This window comes from Nycticebus coucang, chromosome 2, assembly GCF_027406575.1.
Source record: "Nycticebus coucang isolate mNycCou1 chromosome 2, mNycCou1.pri, whole genome shotgun sequence".
NCBI classification, from domain to species: Eukaryota; Metazoa; Chordata; class Mammalia; order Primates; family Lorisidae; genus Nycticebus; species Nycticebus coucang.
This window is the reverse complement of record NC_069781.1, coordinates 107,504,124-107,532,105: the sequence shown is the minus strand read 5'-3', so window position 1 is coordinate 107,532,105 and position 27,982 is coordinate 107,504,124. Positions and strand designations below refer to the sequence as shown.

Below are 27,982 nucleotides of genomic sequence, written 5' to 3'. Positions count from 1 at the left end.
TGAATTTTTTGTCTGGGGGCCCCGAGCTAGCCCCGCATCAGAGTTTCTCTGAATTCTGTTCTATATTGGAGTTTCCTGAATTTTTAGTGGGAGTTAAAATATTGCCATCCTTATCTTTAATGGATCAGTATTCATTAGTCCAGTGTCTGCTCTTTCACAGTGGCAACAAATTCCAGCAGGTTTTTCATTTTTACCCTTCCGTCATTCTTTTCTGACATGCCCAGTTTTACCACAATCAAGAGAATCACCTAGGTCCAGGAGTTGGAGGTTGCTGTGAGCTGTGTGACACCATGGCATTCTACTGAGGGTGATAAAGTGAGACTCTGTCTCTACAAAAACAAAAACAAAAACAAAAAACACTTAGGTTTTGTATTGTTAGCTTGCAAAGCAGAGGCCTGAGCATGGGCTTGCAAATTAGCTTGAAAAGTACAAAATGTGTGCCTACTTCACGGCATACATGAATATATTGATATGTGATATATTGATAGTAACATTGTCCTGATTTTTAAGTCCGACCAAGGCTTTCTTGCAATCTGTGTTAGTGTTTTTGAAAGCCAATTGTAAAAGTAACATTTTACGAGCCTCCTCTCCTTGTATAGATCTTTCAATGGCCACTTGTAGGTGGGCAATAAAGTCAGTGAATGGTTCATTATTGCCTTGAAAAATTTTAGTAAAAAATTGCTTGATCTCCCCTTTCTCATCTAGATGTTGCCAGGCATTAAGGCATACATCCTTAACCTGAAGAAGCAAATCATGAATATAAAGAACTTGGCTGTTAACGCTCTCATATTCACCTGTTCCAGTTAACTGGGTGTAGGTAAAAGATGGGGGATTTTCTGCTCTTTTTGTTGAGCCTGTAATTTTGCCTCTTCTGCTCACCAAGACTTAAACTGAATAAATTGTCCCGGGCTTAAATTTGTATGAGCCAAAGTGCTCCAGTCCTCAGGAAGTAATAAATGATCCCCACAATAAGAACTTAGCATGCCCGTAACGTATGGTGAATTAAGGCCATAAGCATGAACAGCATCTTTTAAAACTTTCAAAAATTTTATGGCAATATTGACATGGGAAATGCGGACATTGCCATCAATATCCTCCTGTCTTAAAAGAGGAAAAGCCATGGCATTCTGTGTGCTAGTTCTCGCACCAGAAGGGGGAGATTCAGCATCTTGAACAATATTAAAAGTAGTATGATTGACAGGAAAATGAATTCTATTTACAATTCTAGGGTCTGGAGGGTTTTGCCAGACTGCATAAAGCAGCTGGGGGTGGGGTGTAGGTGTTAATGGCCCATTTCTGTAAGGTAAACGTCTCCTCCCACTCCCAGGCTGTAGCAGGTGGTCTAGGGGCCGCTGAATGGCACAAATCAGCTTGCGAATTCCCTTTTTCAATAGCGTGAATTCTCTCATCTATTTTCTGAAAACCTTCTGTTAGCATTTTTCTAAGTTCACTAACTTCCTCACTATCAGAATGATTAGTAAGAGTGTGATCAGAATTGCCTTCATTTTGCTCTTGCTCAGAGACCTCTTTGTTTGAACTGCCTTTCTGTGAACAGTGCCTTTTAGAACAAAATTTTGGATTTTCTATACGCTCACTGCAAATAGGCTGTTCAGCCCTTGGTTCTTCCTCCAGCAGCGGAGGGGTAGGATTATTTATTTAACCTCCTTCAGCATCACACCAGATTGTAACGGTGCCAATGCCCCAAGAACTAGATGGTACACCCCTTAAACATCTTTGCTAATAAACTCCCCTCTTTGATGTGTGTGTCTGAGCACTTTTCCTATATTTTTCCACACTTTTAAATTTATCTGATTCTTTTTGTCAGCTTTAAACCAGTAGCAGTGTTTAGCCACTACCTGAAACAACTCTTTTAAAATTCTAGTTTTGACAGTGATGCCTGTGCATATTAACATGGTTTTTAAGAAAGCAACATACTGTTCTTCTAGAGATTGAGAGTTACCCATTTGCCCTTTATTAATGCCAAGAGTCTCGTACCCACAGCATGACCAGAACCTGCTTGGTTTCAAAATCTGAGGCTCACCTTAAGCATCCACTGTGCATTTTCAAAGAAGCCGGCAGTGCTGTCTCCACCAAGTTCACCCTGCTCGCTGCGCCAAAATGTTGCGTGAAGGTTTCTCAGATGGGGGCAGGGATGCAGAGGGTAAGTCCTGCTTTTGAAATTGTCTCTTTAATAAAGGGGACTACCGCTCTCTCATGGCAAGTAGCAATCTTTATTTTCCACCAACTTATATACCCATTAATGCATGTACGCATCATTAATCAATAAATGACAACATTTCTTAACATTGGTCTTATGACTGGGCCCAGCTATGCCCGGCACCTAACAGTCTACCAATTAGCTGATGTACCTTCTATTACCTTATTTCAAAGTTACTATTTTAACTTTTAATTAAAACTCTAAACTACTTCACTATAACAAAGATAAGAACTCAGGAGGAGAAGGTTGTTTGAATACCTGACTTTTTACCGGATCATCTGGAGGCAGTAAATCATCTTCAAAGAACAAACTGGAGGTTGCTAAGATATACAGCTGCTTGTGTGCAAGCCTCTGCCTCCTTCAGCCAGCCTCTGTCTCCCAGGCAATTTACTGCCTCCGTGCGGAAGCTCTAGGCTTTTTTATGGAGTTCTATCCCGGTCCCTCACAGAGAGTTCTAAAAAAGACTTTTTACTTGTCTTTCCAGGATGGCTCAACCAAAGGCACATTTAGGCTTTCCACCTATATATAACATCTATAGAAAGTAGTGTGGAGAGTTCTCAAAGAACTAAAAGTAGACCTACCATTTGATCCTGCAATCCCTCTAGTAGGGATTTAACCAAAGGAAATAAAATGACACTTGCACTCAAATATTCATAGTAGCACAATTCACAATTGCATGGAAAATGACTCAAGTGCCCATCAAATCATAAATGGATTAATAAAACGTGGTATATTATGGAATGCCACTCAGCCAAAAAAAAAAAATAATAAATAAATAATGTCTTAGTACCTTTTGTAACAACCTGGATGGAATTGGAAACCATTTGCCTATTGCAAGAATGGAAAAACAATGCACTCCATACTGAATTGGAACTAGTAGCTCAACACCTGTAAAATAAGTTCATATGGAAGCAAAACTCAATGAAACTTAAAGAAGGGAGATGGGGAGAAGGAGATGGGTAAATTCCCACTCAACACATACACTGCACAAGTATACTGCACACTTTCTAGGACAAGGACCTATAACTCTGACTTTATCCACACAAAAGCAAACTATGTAACCAAATAGTATATAACCCTATTAACAATCTGATTTTTTTTTAAAAAAAAAAGGTTGTTAGTAATTTTTTTAAAAATCTCCATTGGCTCAGCACCCGTAGCGCAGTGGTTATGGCGCTGGCCACATGCACCAAGGCTGGTGGGTTCAAACCCAGCCTGGGCCAGCTGAACAACAATGACAACTGCAACCAAAAAATAGCCAGGCATTGTGGTGGGCTGGGTGCTTGTAGTCCCAGCTACTTGGGAGGCTGAGGCAGGTGATTGCTTAAGCCCAAGAGTTTGAGGTTGCTGTGATACCACAACACTCTACTGAGGGCGACATAGTGAGACTGTCTCAAAACAAAACAAAAAAAACTTCATCTTTCTGGAAATGCATTTTTGACAAAACTCTAGAGGGAAACAGAGACTAAAGTCTATGAGGAACAGAGGGGTGGGGAGAACTAGACAGATGGGGGCAGGGAAGGACTGGCAGAGACTGTTCACTTTATATTTGTTTTCAGAACCATGTGAGTTTATTTACCTACCCAAAATGTCATGGGTAAAAAGTTATAAAAAGGTACCTTATTTGGAGGATGAATGGGATAAGGAGAGGGTATGCTAAATAGAACTTGTATTTATGACCTAGAACTCCAACAGGAATCCATGACTTGGTTGGGGAAGTCCACTGGTCCCAAAAATTCTCTACCCAATTTTATGTAAATGAATTGCTGTACATTTTTCTCAGCAGAGGGTCCACAAGGAAATATTAATAGATTAGTATACAATTGTATAATGGAATAATATGCATCTGCTAGAAATGGTATCCATGTTTAAGCTGGAAATGATGGTGCACACTTATAGTCCCAACTACTCAGGGAACTGAGATAGAAAGATCACCTGAGGCCAGGCCAGGAGTTCAAAATAGCCTGGGCAACATAGCCTGGACATCATAGTGAGACCCCTGTCTCTTAAAAAAAGAACACCGTGTTTAAATATGTGTTTATTTATGACAATGGACGATTCCACTACAATATATTAAATGGGGAAAAGTAAAGATATAATAGTATTTGCAGTATTTATCTTAATATAAAAATACAGTTCTCTATGGACATATCTGTCTATATCTAAACATGTGCTGAATACATAATCTAAAAGGCTAAATGTGGTAGTCATTAATGCTGTTCACCAAATATTTCTAGCTCCCTGCCTGACAGGAACATTCAAGCCCATACCTTGTTGGATGGTACCATTTGGTGAATTCTGGCCAGTGGGCTCTGAGTGGAAAAAAGCAGTTAATTGTTGATTCAATCTTTTTCCTCCACCACTGTTTTTCCTCTGGCACAGAGATCAGCAATACTGAGAAAACTGCTGCTCCACAGCCCAGGTCCCTAAGCAGTCTCAGTAAGCAGAACCCCTGCTAACCTAGCAGATCTGAAACAAAAATAAGAATTAACTCTTTATTTAAGCTGCTGAGATTTGGGGGTCTTGTTCATTATTACAACATAACCAAGTCTAACCTAACAGGATAAACAGCCTTGCTATTACTGATGATTTTCTTCTTCTCTGCTTTTTTGAAAAAAATAATGACCACTTACATCACAGAAACTTTATTGGAAGTTGGGAAAGAGACATAGGTCTTAGCATCAAACAGACTACACAGAGGCATCTCAGCCTAGAGCAGCTTGAAACCATCAGTTTCCAACAAGCTGCTGTGTGGGAACCAGCAGCTAAACCAGCAGCTTAATCATCCATTAAGATCCTCCATCTCCCTTCACTTCAATTCTGTGCTCACTGAGCAACATAAGAGCAGCAAGAAAGCAATGTGCAGGGCAGTGGGAATGATGTGCTGTAATTTGTATGAGGGGAGACCAACATATACACATGCATACATATCTACATTTGTAAATATACAGAACATCTTATAATATATGAGAGGTTAATAATGTTGATTGCTTCTGAAGAGGGAATATAGGAGAATGTCCTAGTTTATGCTTTATATCTAGAATTTTGAACCATGTGTATGACCTATTCAAATAATAAATAAAATGAAAGCTAAAAAGATGCAACTCGAGGTGAAGGGGTATAGTGCTATCTAGTGGACCATGTCTGAAAAACACAGGAAGCCTAATAAGAGGCCGTGTATGGACTGATGATGTATTTGTCATGAATCCAGAATCGTAATTGCACCTCAAGTGCATGGAAGAGGCTTGAAGGGGAGGAAGACCACAAGCACGAATTCAAATAAGTTCTAAGAACTGCTCACTGATATTCAAGAAACTGAAGACAAATTCTTCCTAAAATTATTATGCTTCTAAAGTCAACACTTTTGTTATGAATCTAGGTCCCATGTGAAATCTTAGCATTGTTAAATTCTACCTCTTACAAGATTAGCAGTATGACCTATTTTTCCCTCCACTAAGAACAACAGCATGAATTATTAGTTCCAAAGGAAAAAATTAAAAGGTTTTAATGACAGCGAGGAAAGCATCCAAAAAGGTACTTGTGGAAAACAGCACTGCATTGTGCCATATGTGATAAACTGTGCCTTCCCCACTGCCCATCTTATTACACTTCCTACAACCATATGATGCACAGATTATACACTTTTGAGCAATTAAACCAGTAGATTTATTTACCTTGAAACATTCTCAGGAGTGCCTACTTACTTGTTATCTGACCTTGTTAGAAAGAAAAGACTCAAGGTGGTTGACTTCACATGCACAGATCCTGTTCAGCCACAGACTCCATTGAGTGGAGGACACGTTGCTCTTAGAAACAGAACTTGACTACTTGGAAGGCTGAGGCAAGGGGATCTCCTGAGCCCAAGAGTTTGAAGTTGCTTTGAGCTGAGCACCATGGAACTCTACCCAGGGCACAGAGTGAAACTCTGTATCAAAAAAAAAAAAAAAAAGAAAGAAAGAAAGAAAAAAGAAATGGAACTTGAACCGAATCTGCAAAGTCTCCATTGAGATCCATTCCTGGCATTCTACATTGGCATTGGCTTAGCTCTTTTAGACATATATCCACCTAAGTCAGGACCTGTCACTGGGCATAATTCTTCTAATCAAACAATTGTTAGTCAAACCTCTAAGCTACAGTGATGTTTATAAAGCCTTTCAAGAAACTCAAACAACTTGAGGCACTCCTTAATTGCATACTGATCTTTACTGGCTTCTTTAAACCTCCTTGAAAGGGGCTCATTCAGCTTGCCTCAGAACCAGTCAACTCAGTACCTATTCTTTCTTGCTTCTAACAAATCTGTCCTCACATGCACACCTCTTCTCAACACTGGCTGTCAAAAACCTACCAAGACACAATACAATGACAATAACGCACTCAACGCAGGATAGTGATTGAAAGCTAACTAGCTAAGAACTTACAAGAACAGCACTAAGAGCATAGAGGAAAAAATAACGGTAAATACCAGAATGCAGCAGGTGCTTTAGGGGCCACTTATGTCCTCTCCCTGCTTTCAGTACTGTTTCCAATTATTCCAGCTCTTCTTTCAGGGCTTTCTGTGGCCCACAGAACCCATTCTGCCTACTCCTACAGCATTTCAGAATCTTTACTAGCCCCTCCCTAGCATCCCTCAGGCAGTGACTGGGTTATGAACAGCCCAGTTCTCTCAGTCCTGTAAGGAAAACTCCACAGTGTGTCCTCTACCGGATCCCAGGTTTCCCTGTGGGCTCCAGCTCTAGCTACCCCAGTAGTGGCTTGCTTGGTAGCAAACCATTTGGCTCTTGTCTCTCCTACCAGCTCACTCCCACTTTCAGTGCTTCTACTTCCTAGAGATCAGTGGTCTGGTCTGAAATCTCTAGTGCAGCTCTTGCAGCAGCCACTGCAAGGATGATACTATAAAATGCACTCAAACACACTTTGATTCAATTTGTGCTTTATGCCTTTTTAGTCCCAGTAATTTAAAATGAGAATATATTAATATTGGGGTTAAAATCCCAGCCTCAGTTGTGTTTATTAGCTGAGCTCAAAGCTTTTTTGACAGTTCAATGTCAGAAAGCAAAGAAATGCATGTTAAAATGCTTCAGTTTTATGCATTAGGTGCTGCCAGCAAGCTAGCTAATGACAGCATTATGCTAATAAATTCCAAGAGCAAATTGAGAACAGCTTCCAAAAATTTAAGACCATAATTTGAATTCTGGTATAAATTCACCTCGTAAGTTTTTCTTCCTTAGCACCCATGAAAGAATGTGAAAATCAGAATGCTTTTCAGCTTAAGTCACACAATTAAATCTAGTTCCTAAGATATTTAGAAATCTTTATCTTCAGTGCCTTCAGTTTGAAAAGCAACACTCAGTTTAAAAGGTGTTCTGTAATTGATTCTTGCCAAGAATAAACAAAGAATTTCACTTTAAATGATAGTCTCTGGGACAGTTCAAGATTCAAATTACAGTTTTGGCCGCAGCCGGGCATGAACCCGCCACCCCCAGTATATGGGGCCAGCTCCCTACTCCTTGAACCACAGGCACCACCCTCAAGATTCAAATTAGAACTACAGAATTAACTGAAATGTAAACCTTTCACTTTAGATTTGTTTTAATAGAAATAGGGTTTTCAGTAAGTTATTAACTAAAAGTATTTATATATTTATATCTATAGTATATATGATTAGTTATATACCAAAATGGAGCTTTTCCTTTGTTTCTTTTAAACTTAGGCCTTTAAAACTCCCACTCACAGACAAGCATGCACACATAGATGCATGCAAAAAAAGGCATACCATCAGACAGATCATTTTCACCAAGTATTGGAAAAATTATTCACTCTGTATAGGAATTATCAAGTGACATTTTCAACACAAAATTCTCTCAAACTGACACTGTTAAAATAAAGAAGAGAGCAAAAACTACAGAATGATTAATTCCTTCATTACCTGTCTTCACTGAGATGATGACTTAAGAGTATATTCCTTCTTAGTCTTAAGGGAAAGGGGACATAAAACACATCTCCTCCCCCATTCATTTTTTTTTTTTGATGTGTAGGATTTTATTACATTTTGAAATTGCACAAAGAGCACATGTGCATGATTTAAGAAATACAAGTGAAATATATGATGTTAAAAAAGAAATACAAGACTTGGCACCTGTAGCTCGCAGCTATGGTGCCAGTCACATACACGGGAGCTGGCAGGTTCGAATCCAGCCCAGGCCTGCCAAGCAACAATGACGACTATAACCAAAAACTAGCTGGATGTTGTGGCAGGTACGTGTAGTCCCAGCTACTTGGGAGGCTAAGGCAAGAGAATGGCTTAAGCCCAAGTGTTTAAAGTTGCTGTGAGCTGTGACGCCTCTGCACTCTACTGAGGGTGACATGGTGAGACTCTGTCTCCAAAAAAAAAGGAAATAAATCTGAGACACAAAACACAAAACGCCATTCTGTGAGTCAACATAAAAAGGTATTGCACATACTAAAAAAGTGTTATGGCTCAGTGAGTAGGGCGCCGGCCCCGTATGCTGAGAGTGGCGGGTTCAAACCCAGCCCCGGCCAAACTACAACAAAAAAATAGCCGGGCATTGTGGCAGGTGCCTGTAGTCCCAGCTGCTTGGGAGGCTGAGGCAAGAGAATTGCGTAAGCCCAAGAGTTAGAGGTTGCTGTGAGCCGTGTGATGCCATGGCACTCTACCCGAGGGCGGTACAGTGAGACTCTGTCTCTACCAAAAAAAAGTGTTATTTCAATATAGTAAAAAGTCAGGGTGAGGTGTGGTGGCTCATGCCTGTAACCCAGCACTTTTGAGGCCAAGGTGGGTGGATTGCCTGAGCTCACAGGTTCAAGGCCTGAGCCCACAGGTTCAAGGCCGGAGCCAGAGTGAGACCCTGTCTATAAAATAGCCAGGGGTTGTGGCAGGTACCTGTAGTTCCAGCTACTTGGGAGGCTGAGGAAAGAGGATCATTTGAATCCAAGAATTTGAGGTTGCTGTGAGTGAAGACACCATGGCACTCTACCAAGGGTGACCAAATGAGACTGTCTCAAAAAAAAAAAAAAATGGTAAAAAGACTTTTGATGAAGACTACAGCAAAAGACTTTCTTCACTTATTCATTAACACATCAGTCTCACAAATAGAGGGTGGATCATTACATTACCTTACTAGCCATAGGCAGGCAGCTAAGGGTGTGAATGTGATACACTGTCTGTGAGGTATTATAATAAGTCAGTTCTTTATTATTCAGTGAAGTTAGCAGTGGATGTCATCATTACCACTTTCAGTAGAGGGCCCCAATACCAATCTTTTTTCCTCTTATGCTTCCTTTTTTCTTTTCTTTTTTTTCTTTGAAATTCTATCTAAGTGTACCTTTATTTGTAAAATAATTGTTGCACAATTTTAGTGCAACTCACTGTACCGCCCTCGGTGGATTAATCATGTGGATTAATTTGAGTCTCTATAGATCCTCCATTTTTTTTAATGGCTCAATAGTATTCCATGGTATACCTGTACCACAGCTTGTTAATCCATCCTGGGTTGGTGGACATTTAGGCTATTTCCGCATTTTGGCAATTGTAAATTGAGTTGCAGTAAACAGTCTAGTACAAGTGTCCTTATGATAAAAGGATTTTTTTCCTTCTGGGTAGATGCCCAGTAATGCGATTGCAGGATCAAATGGGTGGTCTAGTTGAATGCTTTCAGGTTTCTCTATACTTCCTTCCAAAAGGGTTGTACTAGTGTGCAGTCCCACCAGCAGTGTAAAAGTGTTCCCTTCTCTCCACATCCACGCCAGCATCTGCTTTGAGATTTTGTGATGTGGGCCATTCTAGTTGGGGTTAGATGGTATCTCAGGGTGGTTTTGATTTGCATTTCTCTAATAGATAGGGATGATGAGCATGTCTTCATATGTTTATTAGCCATTTGCCTATCTTCTTTAGAGAAGGTTCTATTCATGTCTCTTGCCCATTGATGTATGGAATTGTTGGCTTTTTTCATGTGGATTAATTTGAGTCTCTATAGATCCTAGTTATCAAGCTTTTGTCTGATTGAAAATATGCAAATATCCTTTCCCATTGTGTAGGTTGTCTCTTTGCTTTGGTTGTTGTCTCCTTAGCTGTACAGAAGCTCTTCAGTTTAATGAAGTCCCATTTATTTTTGTTGTTGTTGCAATTGCCTTCAACCTTTATCCATCTTTAACTTTCTAAACTTGGCTAGGCAGAAGCTTTCCCAGGAAAGTGCTTGTGGCTGGGATCATTGCTAAAGTGGCTATCCACTTACCCAGTGTGCCAAGACCAGACTCACTCTGCCCTTGAGGGTTAAGTCTGTAAGGTGGCTCAGTCCCCGCCTTTTTAGGCTGCTCAGTCACTAGGTTACTAGCTCCTGCCCGATCCTTGCTCTGGGACCCTAAGGGTGAAGCTTGCTGGGGCAGTTCTCTTACAATGGGGCAGTTCTCTCACAATGGGGCAGTTCTCTCACAATGGCTCCCTGAAGCCCACAGCCAAACACTATTAGCTCCGTCTGGCTCAGCAGATCAGTCTGAGGCTCTCGACAACGCCCAAAGTTCTCCGCACTCCTGCTCAAGCTCCCCCCAAGGTAGTTCAACTGAGTGCCAAGTCCCAAAACACCAAAACAGTTCACAGGTAAGGCCTTTCTGGTTTGCAGTCTCACTGCTGCTGCACTTACAGCTGCAGGCAGCATTAGACCCATCAAACACATGCAACCACTTGCCAGTTTTCCTCTGTTTTTGTCCTCCTCTTGGGGTCTGGAATTCTCTCATTGACTCCCTGTATCCTCCCTCAAAGGGATGATTATAGGCAGATCCCACCTGCCAGAGATGCCTGGAGTCTTATCTCCCCGGACTCACGGTGCCCAGTTGCAGGGAAGCTGTTACTTGGCTGCCATCTTGCTCTCCCTCTATGCTTCCTTTTTTCTTTGAGAGCTTTTCACATTTAATATACATAGTACTCAGATTTTGAAATGTGTTTTTTCACTGTCCTGTTTTTCTTCAGCTTCTTTAGATCCTGCTTTGAATTCAAAAGGGGAATATAAATGACCATCAGAAAGACCACTGGGTATAAGTGCACCCTCTCTGAAGCATCCTGCACTATGAGGAGTCTTTTCTTCTGCTTCTTGAGGTAACCCTTTGAAATTCGGGAACCATGTCTCAGTCCAGGTGAGGATGAATGAAATGATGGGCAGCTCATAGCCAAAAGCCTCTTGTAAGAAAAACTTGCAATGGAGGACTTTTTTGTTTTTTTGTTTTTGAGACGGAGACTCAAGCTGTTGCCCTGGGTAGAGTGCCATGGCATCATAGCTCACAGAATCCTCAAACTCTTGGGCTTTAGCGATTCTCTTGCTTCAGCCTCCCAAGTAGCTGGGACTACAGGCGCCCAACCCAACACCCGGCTATTTTTTTGTTGCAGTTGTCACTGTTGTTTTGGCTGGCCCAGGCCGGGTTTGAGCCTGCCAGCCTAGATGTATGTGGCCAGCACCTTACCCACTAAACTATGGATACTGCCCAGAAAGGATCACTTTTGCTAATAAAAAGGCACCACTGCTATCAATGCTATTGCCCACTGATGGCATAGCCTACACACAGCATACTGAGTATTACCGCTTTATTTAATTACCTATTTTTTTTTTTTTTTGAGACAGAGTCTCACTATGTCAACCTCAGCAAAGTGCCATGGTGTCACAGCTCACATCAACTTCAAACTTTGAGCTCAAGCAATTCTCTTGCCTCAGTCTCCCAAGTAGCTGGGACCACAGGTGCCTGCTACAACTCCCAGCTATTTTTTTGCTGCAGTTGTTTAGCTGGCACAGGCCAGGTTCAAACCCTCCACCATTGGTGTATGTGGCTGGCGCTACAGGTGCTGAGCCAAGTATTACCAGTTTAAATCCACTAACTGCCAAAACAAATAAATCAAAATAAGAGTAGAAGTCATACTGCACAACCTCCTTCTCTAATGTGTTCTCAATACTTCCAGTCACATTTAGCTCTATTATCCACAGTAATGTTACAAATAAGAGGTCAAAGTTGACAAGCAAACACGAAGTCCTCCTGACATCAGAGGTGCTCTTCTTTTCCCTTCCTACATAGGACTCAATCCTGGCCATGAGTTGTGTGGAGTTTATAGAAGGGACTTCACACAAAGAAGCATGGGAGCATTGGCTGCCAGTAAGAAGGTTGCCCATATTTTCTGGCAGGTGGCTTACCCTGGAGGTGGGTTAAAAGAAACTTTTTCTAACTTCACCATCCCTAGAGAGAAGAGACCTCATCAGGTGGCTCCCAACTGGAATCCCCAGGTTGGCCCAGAGACTGCAGGCAGAGCGGGTTCCACAGGCTACATGTGGCCCACGGCTGGCACCCCAAAGCCCAGCATCTCCCGAGTACCTCCTTCCTCTCTTTCTTAATAACACTTGGCCCAACTCTTTGCTCAAAGTAGTTGTTCAACAATTACTTTTTAATTTAATTTAATTTTTTTTTAAGACAGAGCCTCAAGCTGTCATCCTGGGTAGAGTGCTGTGCCATCACCACTCACAGCAACCTCCAACTCCTGGGCTCAAGTGATTCTCCTTCCTCCGCCTCCCAAGTAGCTGGGACTAGAGGTGACCATCTCAACATCTGGCTATTTTTTGGTTGCAGCCGTCATTGTTGTTTGGCAGGCCCAGGAGGCTGGATTCGAACCCATTTGAACCCACCTGTAGCCACTTGAGCTACAGGTGCTGAGCCAACAACTCCTTTTTTTTGTTTGTTTTGGCTGAGGGCCGGGTTTGAACCCACCACCTGCAGTATATGGGGCTGGAGCCCTACTCCTTTGAGCCACAGGCACCAACTTTTTTGTTTGTTTGTTTTTAGAGACAGAGTTTCATTTTGTTGCCCTTGTTAGAGTGCTATGGTGTCTTAGCTCACAGCAACCTCCAGCTCTTGGGCTTAGGCGATTCTCTTGCCTCCGTCTCCCAAGTAGCTGGGAATACAGGCGCTGGCCACAATGCCCGGCTGTTTCTTTTCTTTTCTTTTTTTTTTTTTTTTGTTATTGTTGCAGTTTGGCCAGGGTCGGGTTTGAACTCACCACTCTTGGTATATGGGGCCAGTGCCCAACAACTACTTTTTTAATGGACATATGAATTAATTCCACAGCACAATTTGGCAAATAAAAATGAATATAACTGAGTAAAATGCAGAGACTAATTCAGCTGTGATAGTCCTAAAATGGAGAGCTTTGCATAATTCTGAATCTGTGAAAATGTTATTGGGTATAAAAAGATCAATGGATTTGGTACAAAAAGATCAATGTCATAAATGGCACAGCAGTGCCAAGAAAGTAATTTTACTTTCAAACAAGAATTTGAAGGAATAACAAATGTCATCAATGTCAGGAACAAGATGTTTTACTTTTGTGAAACATACACTGCCAATCAAAATTTAAGGATATAAATGTGAACTACCTGAGCAATGAAGTTGATATTACACAACTACAATTAATTTATCCAGATTTTCAGACTCAATGAATGTTTGAACTGACTGCTGGAATAAAGCATTTTCTAAGAGGATCACTCCTCTAGAATATAAATGATACCAAGAATTGCAGGAGCTTTATAAAAGACCAAGGATAAAGTTAGGATTTTTTTTAATTGGATAAAAATATATATAAGGCCATTTAGATTTGTATTTTACTTACTGCCCTTATTTGAGAGATTTGGAAATCTAAGTAAATAGGAATTTAAATTTAAAAAGTAGAATATAGGGTGGCCAAGTAACAGCCTCCTTGCAATTGGGCATGGTGAGTTGGGGGAGAGACTCCAAGCATCTCTGGCTGGTGGAATCTGCCCAGAAACATCCCTGTTGAGACACAGGGAGTCAGTGAAAGACTTCTGGAGCCCATGAGAAGGACAAAAGCAGTAGAGAACTGGCAAGTGTTTGCATGTGCTTGTTTGGTCTAATCCTGCTGGCAGCTGCAAGTATAGCAGCAGTGAGATTGCAAACTGGAAAGGCCTTACCTGTGAGCTGTTTTGGATTCTTTTGGACTTGGCACTCAGTTGAACTACCTTGGGAGAACTTGGGCAAGAGTGCAGAGGACTTTAAGCGTTGTCTAGTGTGCCAGACTGAGCTGCTGAGCCAGACAGAGCTAATAGTGTTTATCTATGGGCCGCATGGAGCCATTGTGGGAGAACTGCCCTGGCTAGGGACTAGGCAGCCTAAAGGCGGAAACTGAGATGCCTTATAGCCTTGGCCTTCAGGGGCATAGAGTGAGACCAGTTTTGGCACACTGGGTAATTGGATAGCCACTTCAGGAGTGACCCCAGTGACAAGTGCTTTCCTGGGAAAGCTTCTGCTTGGCCAAAGTGGGCAGTTTAAAGTGCCTTTGAAGTGGACTGAGGAGAGATTTAGGCTCTCCACCCTGCAGGGTTTGAGAAATCAGCAGAGGCCTCTAGTCTCCATCTTGTACAGCCATTATCAGCATTGCAATTAACATCTCATACCCCAGAAGATCACCTGTTGCCCAGACAATATTCAGCAATATATTTTTACTGCTTTGTTTTTGTTGTTTAATTTCAACATTTTCCCTATAGATTTTTCTTTTCTTCATTTTCTAGTTAAAATATAATTTCCCATTGTTGCCTTTTTAATAATTAGAACTTCATTTTTGCCAGTGTTCTACCCCTATTATTCCACCCCCCCAATTTTATCCCATAAAGTTTACTGTTTGCTTGTTTTGGTTTGATTTATAGCATTTTTGTCTTTCCTCTCTACTTGGTGGAGGTGGGGTACTGTGTCTGAACAGGATAGCAAAGAGCAACTGACCTCAAGGGAACCACCCAACAGAGCACCCCCAGAGGTTGGGTATAGGCGAAAAGCCTATATGCCTCTGTGCCCACCATTCTGAGAATGAGCAGAGACAAATTCTTACTTTGCACAGTCAGGCTGAAACCAGGGCTGAACCCTAACTAGGCCATTAAGCCTGAGTGCTTTGGAGGTAAAAGCCCAGTGCTCAGAAGCTGGCCATGGCACTGGGGCGTGCAAACATGTCATCGGTAAGTCCTAGGAATCTCCAGGCTGTGGTTTTGTGAGATAAGGCTCTACCTCCCGGTGATTTGGACCTCCAGAGAGCAGGAGAACAATCAACCTTTTCCCTGCAGCGGTCTTGTGATTTAGTGGCTTACAGGAAAAATGGCTAATGACATGTTTTTCTGGAACTACTATTTTTAAATATAACAGAAAGTTTAGAAGAATGAGTATTAATTAATCAGTAGATTAGCAGATCACAGGAAAAGGTTAATTTGTTTTTTACAATATACCTATGAAGTGATTATATAATTATTAACAGTGTGTACGTGCAGAACTGGCTATTTAAGCTGGTCAAGAATAAAGAAGTTTACTACATACCACCAGAACTTGTAGTCCTCCTTGCCTCATACTATTTCAACAAGCAGGTCTAACCTCTGCATCATCGATCACCTGAACAACCTTCATACAACAGTTGGAGATTTCTAAGGTTGGGTTAAAGTACCCTACTGTAGACTTATATTGCTTCTGTCTCCCTCTTTCTGTCTCTCTCTTCTTTTTGTCAATATTCCCTTTTACCCCCCCTTTCTCTTTTTTCTTTTCTTTCTTTTTTCCCTTCTTCCTCTTCAATTTTTTCATCCTTCTGATCCTGTACCAAAAGGTTTCATCAAAACCCTAGTCCAGAGTGAAAGCAAGATGGCAGCTGAGTAACAGCTTCCCTGCCACAGGGCACCATGAGTCTGGGGAGATAAGACTCCAGGCATCTCTGGTTGGTGGGATCTGCCTATAATCATTCCTTTGAGGACACAGGGAGTCAGCAAGAGACTTCTGGACCCCAAGAGGAGGACAAAAACAGTGGAAAACTGGCAAGTGGTTGTGTGTGTTTGATGGGTCTAATCCTGCCAGCAGCATTAAGTACAACAGCAGTGAGACTGCGAACCGGAAAGGCCTTACCTGTGAACTGTTCTGGTGTTTGTGGACTTGGCACTTGGTTGAACTGCCTTGGGGAGAGCTTGAGCAGGAGTGCAGAGAACTTTGGGTGTTGTCTAGGGCCCCGGACTGAGCTGCTGAGCTAGACGGAGCTAATAGTGTTTGGCTGTGGGCTTCAGGGAGCCATTGTGAGAGAACTGCCCCAGCAAGCTTCACCCTCAGGGTCACGGAGCAAGGATCAGGCGTGAGCTAGTAATCTAGTCACTGAGCAGCCTAAAGGTGAGGACTGAGCTGCCTTACAGCCTTAACCCTCAGGGACAGAGTGAGACTGATTTTGGCACACTGGGTAAGTGGATAGCCACTTTAGAAGTGATCCCAGTGACAAGCACTTTCCTGGGAAAGCTTCTGATTAGCCAAGTTTAGAAGTTTAAAGTGCCTTTTAAGAGGGCTGAAGAGAGATTTAGGGTCTCCACCCTGTGGGGTTTGAGAAATCAGCAGAGGCCTCCAGTTGTATCAGCATTGTGATTAACATCTCATATCCCAGAAGACCACCTATTGCCCAGACAATATTCAACAAGATATATATATTGGTTTGTTTTTGTTTATTTATTCGTTGTTGTTGTGGTTTTGTTTTTTAACTTCAACCTTTTCCCTATAGATTTTTTTCTTTATTTTTTTTTATTCTCTTCATTCTCCATTTTTCCAGATTAAATACAATTTCCCATTGCTTTCCTTTTCAATAAGTAGAACTTCATTTGTGCTAATGTTTCTACCCCTATTATTTGGTTTTTCACCCAATATTATCCTGTAAAGTTTTCTGTTTGCTTGTTTTGGTTTGATTTATAGCATTTTTGTCTTTCCTCTTTACTTCGTGGAGGTGAGGTACTGTGTCTGATCAGGTTAGCAAAGAGCTGCTGACCTCAAGGAAACAACCCAAACAGGTACCACCAGAGGTTGAGATTATTTTAAGGTTGTGTCAAAGTACCTTACTGTACACCTATATTGCTCTATCTCCCTATTTCTGCACCTGTCTTCTTTTTGTCAATAGTCCCTTTTACTCATGCCCTCTCCTTTCTCTATTTCCTTTTCTTTCTTTCTTTTTCTATTATCCCTTCCTGCTCTTCAACTTTCTCAACCTTCTGGTCCTGTACCAAAAGGACTCATGGAACCTTAGTCCACAGGCACAGGAACTTAAAGAGCAAGAGGAAGTGAAAGGAAAATTAGGGCAAGGAAACAGATAAAAGAAATCACTCGTGAGGAAGAATCAACAGAAAACTCCAGGCAAGATGAAGAACCAGTCCAGAGCAACCCCTCCAAGGGACCATGAGGTAGCTACTGCAGAGGATTCCACCTATAAAGAAATGTTAGGAATGACAGAAAGGGAATTTAGAATACACATGATGAAAACAATGAAGGAAATGATAGAAACAATGAAGGAAACTGCTAATAAAGTGGAAAATAACCAAAAGGAAATCCAAAAACAGAATCAAATCAGAGATGAATGATACGAAGAATATAGAAAGGATATAGCGGAGCTGAAAAGAACTGAAGCAGTCAATTAGGGAACTTAAAGATGCAATAGAAAGTATCAGCAACAGGTTAGACCATGCAGAAGGAAGAATTTTGGAGGAAAAGGACAAAGTTCTTGAAATAACTCAGATAGTTAAAGAGGCAGAAAAAAAGAGAGAGAAAGCAGAATGTTCACTGACAGAATTATGGGACTTTATGAAGTGTTCCAACATACAAGTTATAGGAATCCCAGAAGGGGAAGAAGAATGCCCCAGAGGAATGGAAGCCATACTAGAAAATCTTATAACTGAAAATTTCCCAAATATCACCAAAGATTCTGACACACTGCTTTCAGAGGGCTATCGGACCCCAGCTCACCTCAACTCTAACCGAGCTTCTCCAAGACACACTGTGATGAATGTGTCCAAAGTCAAGACAAAAGAAAAAAATCCTTCAAGCTGCCAGGAGTAAGCACCAGTTGACCTACAGGGGAAAATCCATCAAAGTGACTGCAAATTTCTCTAATGAAACAGTCCAAGCAAGAACACAATGGTTATCTACCTTTAATCTACTTAAACAGAACAATTTCCATCCCAGAATTATATATCCTGCTAAGCTAAGCTTTAAAATTGATGGAGAAATCAAATCATTTATGGATATACAAATATTGAGGAAATTTGCCACAACAAGACCAGCTCTACAGGAAATACTTCAACCTGTTCTACATACTGACCATCACAATGGATCAACAGCAAATAAGAACTCAGATATTAAAGAACAGAACTTAACTTCCACACCGATGTAAAAGATAAAACTAAGCAATGGATTCTCACAAAACAAGATGAATAGAACACTACCACACATATCAATTATATCAATAAATGATAATGGCTTGAATTTCCCACTGAAGAGGCATAGATGGCTGACTGGATTAAAAAACACAAGCCATCCATTTGCTGTCTGCAGGAAACACACCTGGCTTCAAAAGACAAATTAAAACTCCCAGTTAAGGGTTGGAAGTCAATTTTTGAGGCAAACGGAATTCAGAAGAAAAGAGGAGTTGTGATCTTATTTTCAGATACATGTGGATTTAAAGCAACTAAAGTAAAAATAAACAAAGATGGTCACTTTATATTGGTCAAGGGAAAAATACAACAAGAAGATGTTTCAATTCTAAACATTTATGCACCCAATTTAAATGCTCCCAGATTCTTGAAACAGACCTTACTTAGTCTGAGCAATATGATTTCCTATAATACCATCATAACAGGGGACTTTACCACTCCTCTTACAGAGCTGGACAGATCCTCTAAACAGAAATTAAACAAAAATATAAGAGATTTAAATGAGACCTAGAACAACTGTGCTCGATAGACGCATGTAGAACACTCCATCCCAAAGATAAAGAATATACATTCTTTTCATCACCCCATGGAACATTCTCCAAAATTGATCATATCCTGGGACACAAAACAAATATCAACAGAATAAAAAGAATTGAAATTTTACATTATATCTTCTCAGACCACAAGGCACTAAATGTGGAACTCAACTCCAACAAATACATTCAATCCCACACAAAGGCATGGAAATTAAACAACCTTGTTTAATTGTTCAGGAAGAAATAAAAAAGGAAATCATTAACTTCCTTGAGCATAACAACAATGAAGACACATGCTACCAAAACCTGTGGGATACTGCACAAGCAGTTTTGAGAGGAAAATTTATTGCTTTAGATACCTACATTCGAAAAACAGCGTATCAACAAACTCAGAAGCCATCTTATGAAACTGGAAAAAGAAGAACAATCGAAGCCTAAACCCATCAGAAGAAAAGAAATATCCAAAATTAAACCAGATATCAATGAAATTGAAAACAAAAGAATCATTCAGAAAATTAATGAAACAAGGAGTTTGTTTTTTTGAAAAAATGAATAAAATAGATAAACCATTGGCCAGACTAACTAGAAATAGAAAAGTAAAATCTCTAGTAACCTCAATCAGAAATGATAAAGGGGAAATAACAACGGATGCCACAGAGATATAAGAGATCAACTCTGAATACTACCAGAAACTCTATGTCCAGAAATTTGACAATGTGAGGGAAATGGATCAATATTTGGAATCACACCCTCTCCCTAGACTTAGCCAGGAAGAAATAAAGATCCTGAACAGACCAATTTAAAGCACTGAGATCAAAGAAACAATAAAAAAAATCTTCCTACAAAAAAATGCCCTCGTCCAGATGGCTTCATACCAGACTTCTATCAAACCTTCAAGGAACAGCTTATTAATGTACTGCAGAAATTATTCCAAAAAATTGAGGAGAAAGGAAACTTCCCCAACATGTTCTATGAAGCAAAAATCACCCTGATACGAAAACCAGGAAAAGACCCAACTAAAAGGAGAATTTCAGACCAATTTCACTCAAGAATATAGATGCAAAAATTCTTGACAAAATCAATAGATTACAGCTTATCATCAAAAAAGTCATACATCATGATCAAGTAGGTTTCATCCCAGGGATGCAAGGCAGGTTTAACATACACAAGTACATAAACGTTATCTACCGTATTAAAAGAGGCAAAAATAAAGATCATATGATCCTCTCAATAGATGCAGAAAAAGCATTCGATAAAATCCAGCTTCCTTTTCTAATTAGAACACTGAAGAGTATAGGCATAGGTGGCACATTTCTAAAACTGATTGAAGCTATCTATGACAAACCCACAGCCAATATTTTACTGAATGGAGTAAAACTGAAAGCTTTTCCTCTTAGAACTGGAACCAGACAAGGTTGTCCTCTGTCACCTTTACTATTCAACATAGTGCTGGAAGTTCTAGCCAATACAATTAGGCAAGACAAGGAAATAAAGGGAATCCAAATGGGAGCAGAGGAGGTCAAACTCTCCCTCTTTGCTGACGACATGATCTTATACTTAGAGAATCCCAAAGACTCAACCATAAGACTCCTCAAAGTCATCAAAAAATACAGTAATGTCTCAGGATATAAAATCAATGTCCACAAGTCAGTAGCCTTTGTATATGCCAGTAACAGCAAAGATGAGAGGTTAATTAAGGACACAATTCCCTTCACCATAGCTTCAAAGGAAATGGAATACCTAGGAATATACCTAACAAAGGAGGTGAAGAACCTCTATAAAGAAAAGTATGAAATCCTCAGAAAGGAAATAGCAGAGGATATTAAAAAATGGAAGAACATACCATGCTCGTGGCTTGGAAGAATCAACATTGTTAAAATGTCTATACTTCACAAAGCAATCTTCCTATTCGATGCCATCCCATTAAAATACCAACATTGTAATTTCAAGATTTAGAAAAAATGTTTCTGTGTTTTGTATGGAACCAGAAAAATGCCCATATAGGTAAGGCAGTTCTTAGTAATAAAAACAAAGCTGGGGGCATCACAATGGCAGATTTTAGGCTGTACTACAAAGCCATAGTGGTCAAGACAGTATGTTATTGGCACAAAAATAGAGAGATAGAGGGCAGTGCCTGGGGCTCAAAGGCAGGGCACCAGCCCCATATGCCAGAGTTGGTGGGATCAAACCCAGCCTTGGCCAAAAACCACACACACAAAATAGAGACAAAGACATTTGGTATCAAATAGAAAATGAGGAAATGAAACTAACATCTTAAAACCACCTAAACTTCGATAAACCAAACAAGAACATACCCTGGGGGAAAGACTCCCTATTCAATAAATAGTGCTGGGAGAACTGGATATCTACATGTAAAAGACTGAAACTGGACCCACACCTTTCTCCACTCACAAAAATTGATTCAAGATGGATAAAGGACTTAAATTTAAGGCATGGAACAATAAAAATCCTCAAAGAAAGTATAGGAAAAACACTGGAAGATATTGGCCTAGGAAAGACTTCATGAAGAAGACGGCGGTAGCAATTGCAACAACATCAAAAATAAACAAATGGGACTTCATTAAACTGAAAACCTTCTGTACAGCTAAGGGAGACAACAACCAAAGCAAAGAGACAACCTACACAATGGGAAAGGATATTTGCATATTTTGAATCAGACAAAAGCTTGATAACTAGGATCTATAGAGAACTCACACCTGTGGTGCATCTTACAAGGGTACATGTGAGCCTTGGCAAATGTGGAATGTAAATGTCTTGGCAAAGTAACTAAGAAAATTCCAGGAGGGCTATGTCAACTAATGAGATGAAAATGTGTCAAATATTCTATGAAACAAGTGTATGGTGCCCCATGATCATATTGATGTACACAGCTAAGATTTAATAAAAAAAAAAAAAAAAGAAAAAAGCCAACAATCCCATACATCAATTGGCAAGAGACATGAATAGAACCTTCTCTAAAGAAGAAGAACAAATGGCTAACCAACATATGAAAAAATGCTCATCATCCCTAATTATTAGAGAAATGCAAATCAAAACCAGCCTGAGATACCATCTAACCCCAGCAAGAATGGCCCACATCACAAAATCTCAAAACTGCAGATGCTGGCGTGGATGTGGAGAGAAGGGAACACTCTTACACTGCTTGTGGGAACAAATAGGTGGGAACCTTTTTGGAAGGAAGTATGGAGAAACATGAAAGAACTCAGGCTAGACCTCCCACTTGATCCTGCAATCCCATTACTGGGCATCTACCCAGAAGGAAAAAAATCCTTTTATCATAAGGATATTTGCAGTAGACTGTTTATTGCAGCTCAATTTACAATTGCTAAAATGTGGAAACAGCCTAAATGCCCACAAACCCAGGAATGGATTAATAAGCTGTGTTACATGTATACTATGGAATACTATTTAGCCATTAAAAAAAATAGAGACTTCACATCCTTTGTATTAACCTGGATGGAAATGGAACACATTATTCTTAGTAAAGCATCACAAGAATGGAGAAGCATGAATCTTATGTACTCAATTTTGATATGAGGACAATTAATGACAATTAATGACACAGTAGGGGTGGGGGAAGGGGAGAGCAGAGAAGAGAAAGAAGGAGAGAGCTGTGGGGAAAGAAAGAGCAGAGAAAGGGAAGGAGGGAGGGGGTGGTGTCTTGGTGTGTGCCACACCTTTTGGGGGCAAGACATGATTGTAAGAGAGACTTTACCTAACAAATGCAATCAGTGTAACCTGGTTTCTTGTACCCTCAAAGAATCCCCAACAATAATATATATATATTTTTTCTTTGACTATATATATATATATAGTCAAAGAAAAATTGAAACTTTCAACATTCCTAAAATAACAAGTTCAGTTATTAGACAAAAAAACGTAGAATATAAAAATCTTCCGTTCTCCAAGTTCAAGTTACCATTTCATGAGATTTCCTGCTTGACAAAGTCAGTAGATAAGATGTGAACCTGTTCATTAGGCAAGGAAATGCCTACAAAGAAGTAAATAAAATCAAGAATAGCTGTTCTCATTATAACAACTCATCCTAAGTATCATTTTGGGAGAAGCCTACAAAAGCGAGTTTCATATAAAAAAATTAAAAGTTCAGTATTACCAAAAATATCTTACCCAGAAGTTGGCATTTATAATTGATACCATAAAATAGTGCAGAAACCACTTTCAGCATTATCTGTACATAGAAACCAACACAACTTTTCTTATCAAGACAACTTTCAGCTTAAGTCATAAACATGCCAAAGTTGCTCTATGGTTATAAAAACCTGAATCTGCTACTAAGACTAGATTTTAGACAAGCAAACAGGAAAGATTAGAACAAAGAATCATGATTAACAGATTAAATTCTATAGTTTAAAATGATGAGAAAGGGCTCGGAGTCCACAGCTCAGTCAGTAGGGCACCAGCCACAGGGCTTGAGCCCGGCCGGGGCCTGCTAAACAACAGTGACAACTGTAACAACAACAACAAAACAAACTAGCTGGGCGTTGTGGCAGGCACCTGTAGTCCCAGCTGCTTGGGAGGTGAGGCAAGAGAATGGCAAGAGAATTGTTGCAAGCTGTGACACCATAGCACTCTACCAAGGACAACATAGTGAGCCTCTGGCTCAAAAAAGAAAGAAAGAAAGAAAGAGAGAGAAAGAAAGAAAAGAAAACAGTTTTCAAAATAAATTGATTTTAACCTTCCTAACTCAATATTTAACTGAAATGTACACATCTCATCTGAACTCTCTACCCAACATGAAAGTTTTATTCCCTTCTCTGTCTTTCTTTCTCTCTTCTTTTCCTTTTTTATGGATACTGCTCCAACAAGGTATTCAGGTCATTGACTACTTGGCAGTTCTTTCTCATGATTTTTTTTTTTTCTTTTTTTTAGACAGAGTCTAACTATATCGCCCTGGGTAGTAGAGTGCTGTGGCGTCACAGCTCACAGCAACCTCAAACTCTTGGGCTTAAGTATACTCTTGCCTCAGCCTTCCAAGTAGCTGGGACTACAGGCACCCACCACAACACCCAGCTATTTTGTTACAATTGTCATTGTTGTTTAGCTGGCCTAGGGTTTCTTTTTTTTTTTTTTTGAGACAGAGTTTCACTTTATTGCCCTCCGTAGAGTGCCGTGGCATCACACAGCTCACAGCAACCTCCAACTCCTGGGCCTAGGCAATTCTCCTGCCTCAGCCTCCCGAGCAGCTGGGACCACAGGCAACTGCCACAACGCCCGGCTATTTTTCTGTTGCAGTTTGGCCGGGGCTGGGTTTGAACCCGCCACCCTTGGTATATGGGGCCGGCGCCCTGCTCACTGAGCCACAGGTGCCGCCCTGGCCTAGGGTTTCAACCTGCCACTCTCAGTGCATGTGGCTGGCACTGTAACCACTGTGCTATGGGTGCCAAGCCTGGAAAATGTTTTCTTAAGTAATCCCTGCCTAATGTAGAAATCACTGCTTCTTCTAAAACTACATTTTTATTTTATTTTTTATTATTTTTTTATTAAATCATAGCTGTGTACATTAATGTGATCATGGGGCACCACACATTAGTTTCATAGACTGTTTGACACATTTTAAAACTAAAAAATAAATGACTCACTTTGGAAGCTAAAAATCAAAGAATAGTGGAAAGAAACGATATTTGAAGATCACTTAGCTCCTGCAAACCAGTGTCTGTTTCTAATACTATCTCTTCACATTTGTCTTCAACAATCCCACACCTGTTACCTCATTCATAAAGGTGCCTGTTCTAAATGAGGAACAGCCTTGAGATATTCAGATAAAGACTGCCCATGTTTTCATTTCAACTTACAGATCCTTATAAACATAATATTAATGTGAAGGATTTATTTAGGTTAAAAATACTTTGTACGGGGGCTGGGCATGGTGGCTCACGCCTATAATCCTAGCACTCTGGGAGGCCAAGGTGGGTGGATTGCCTGAGCTCACAGGTTCAAGACCAGCCTGAGTTAGAACCTCATCTCTAAAAATAGCTGGCCATTGTGGCAGGCACCTGTAGTCCAGCTATTTGGGATACTGAGGCAAGAAAATTGCTTGAGCCCAAGATTTGGAGGTTGCTGTGAGCTGCAATGGCACAGCACTCTACCCAGGGTGACAGCTTGAGACTCTGTCTCAAAAAAAATAAATAAAAATAAAGATATAATTTCTTATTTCTATCTGACTCCCAACCCTTCCAAATAACATATCTGTTTGGTATGCATTAAGCATGGAAAGACACTTTGAAGGGCAATTTGTTTTACAAATAAAAAACAAGAACAAGAACAATAACAAAGCCATATCTGCCAATAATATGCATCATCAGTTGCAATTTTTTTTGATGTTACTCAGTGAAATACTATTTTAAAGTGGCCGTACCAGGGATCACTCATTTTTTAAATTAACGACTCTGAAAATTTTATCTTCTAGCAGTAAGTTATTTCCTATATTTGTTTTATTTTTTTTACTGAGCAGTAAGTTATTTCCTATATTTGTTGTATTTTTTATGGAGGCTTTTGCATCTATGAGAACCCCAACCTCATGAAAATAGCTGCAGTTTAATATTAGGCAACATACAAACTCTTCAGTATAACATAAAATAAAAATACATAATACTCTGAAGAATGAAGTAACAGCTCTGGTTTATTCCTCCCTCTGTAAGGAATCTTTATAAAGAGAACCATACGGTTACTCCCAAGGCAGAACGGATGATCACCATGGCACCAAACCTCTGCTGCCCTGAGAAATACTGAGTTGGCCTCATCTGGAGCATTTCTGCCCTGAGGTCACTCTCAGAAGCACAGAGAAGAGCACACAGCATTTCCACTGTGCTGATTCACTGAACTTTTTGTGCAAGTACATGGATGGGGGTAATGTTTGCATCTTAGCTTGAACTCTTCCAGCCAGGATGACTGTGTCTCAACCTGTCCTTTGTCCCCAAGGCTGCTGTCACTCGTGTGAAACCAGAGAACATTGATACAGCCCTGGTCATAAGCTGGGCACCAAGCCAGGCACTTTGCATGCATCCTCTTCACTTCCTCCTTACAACAAATCTGTGGCAGATGAGAGAATCGAGGCTCCAAGAAGTTATTAATAACCCGTCTGTACTCAATCCCAGTGTGGGTCATAGACTAGCTATCCCAGGTGGCCTCATCCACCTCACAGAATTGTCTCTTCAAAAACTCTTCAATGTTTTTCTACCCCAAAGATTTCAACAAAATATGGTTCCTGTATGTACTAGGTCCCCCTCAGACCTTTCCAATGTTATTTTCTCAATTAACAGAGAAAACATGAACTCTCTGATAGCAGAGACTATCTCCAGGAGTGCTCTACTTTTGGCGCTTGAGGTGGGGCAAAGAGCCTGGCAGACTACGTAGTCATTGTGCATTTGTTGAATGAATGAAATATCTGGAAATGTGAGGCTGTAATGATGATCAGTTAGGTAAATGGTATGAGTTCCAGTCAAAAGGACCTGAATTATGTATTCGCTTTGTTCATTTCTCCATATTCACTCAGTATTACTTATCTACCAGCCAAAGTAGCACAGGACTAACTAGTATATGTCTAATTTGCTCCTCCGTAAAGTGACTTTATCTGCCTACAAGAGTAAAAGTCAAGCAGTCACAGCTTCGCCAAAAAGAAACTGCATCAATGTGGACAAATCACCTATCTCTGGCCCTTGGCTTTTTGGGGGGGAAGGAGCAGGATTTTGTTATTACTGTATCATCTCTTGAAATTCTTTCCAACAAATAACAAAACACCTGTCCTAACAATTCAATGATTCACAGAGACTATCTCGGAACTTTCTAAGAAACATCATTTGTACGCACCATTGTCCTCCTTCCATCTTAAAAATTCACAAGGTGGTTTCAGCACCCATAACACAGTGGTTACAGCGCCAGCCACATACACCCAGGCTGATGGGTTCAAACTCAGCCCCAGCCAACTAAACAACAATGACAACTGCAACAAAACAATAGCCAGGCATTGAGCCCAAGAGTTTGAGGCTGCTGTGAGCTGTGATGCAACAGCACTCTACTGAGGGCCACATAGTAAGACTCTGTCTCAAAAAAAAAAAAAAAAATCCACAATGTGGTTTCAGTCCAGCTCTCCCTAACCCCAAGAGAAATTAGGAAAATTCATTCCCATTCAAAGGTACAGAGCAATTACAGTTTGCACTGACTGGCATCACTACCATTTCTGTAGCCCAGGTATTCCACTTTCCCTTCATCTCTATGCCCAATAACTCTTTCGTCCATGTCAGTAGTGATGAATAATGAAACTGTTAAATTTTTGCCCACATGTGGTGCTGGAATGCCAAAAGAATTAGTTTTAAAGCAGATAACTAACATGAACCACAGCCCTCCTGTGGCCCCGGGAACAATCCTACTGGGGTCGCCAGGAATAACAGCTCAGGAAGCGCCTGCGGTTACCCACGGTCGCCCCGCCTGAACCGCCGGGCTGCCGGCATCTAAGTGCGACCAGGGGGCGCAGGTGTTAGCGGGAGGCGCTGTAGCTAGAGGTGGAGCCAACGGGCGCTCAGAGGCTGAGGAGGGAGCATCGAGGGCGCTATGGGCTGGACCCTCCTCCGGCTCAGACTCTGGCTCTACCTCCGGCTCCGGCTCAACTGGCGCCCGCGGTCCCCTCAGGGACGCTCTAAGCCGGCTGTCATGAGCGCCCGCGGGAGGTACTGGCAGAGACCCCCGGGTGGACGCGCGTGGCCGAGTTGTTGCCCTCTGACGGGCTGCGACCTCTCCGGGCTTGAAGAAGAGCCACAGCTGGACGCCGCAAGAACTGCACAGCCTGGACCACCACGACAAATTGGGCATTACCGGTGAGTTGGAGAGTGAGCGCGCGAAGGGGCACCCGGGAAAGCCGCACGCCGCGCCAGGGTCCTACACACTCAGCGAGGCGCAGAGGCGCCTCTGGGAGTCCGACTGACTCG

At 41.0% G+C, this 27,982-nt stretch overlaps 1 pseudogene; it reads right to left on the bottom strand.

Moving 5' to 3' along the window:
* Positions 1 to 11,157: 11,157 nt before the first annotated feature.
* LOC128598125 (STARD3 N-terminal-like protein) lies at positions 11,158 to 27,296 on the bottom strand (annotated as a pseudogene).
* Between the last annotated feature and the right edge of the window lie 686 nt (positions 27,297 to 27,982).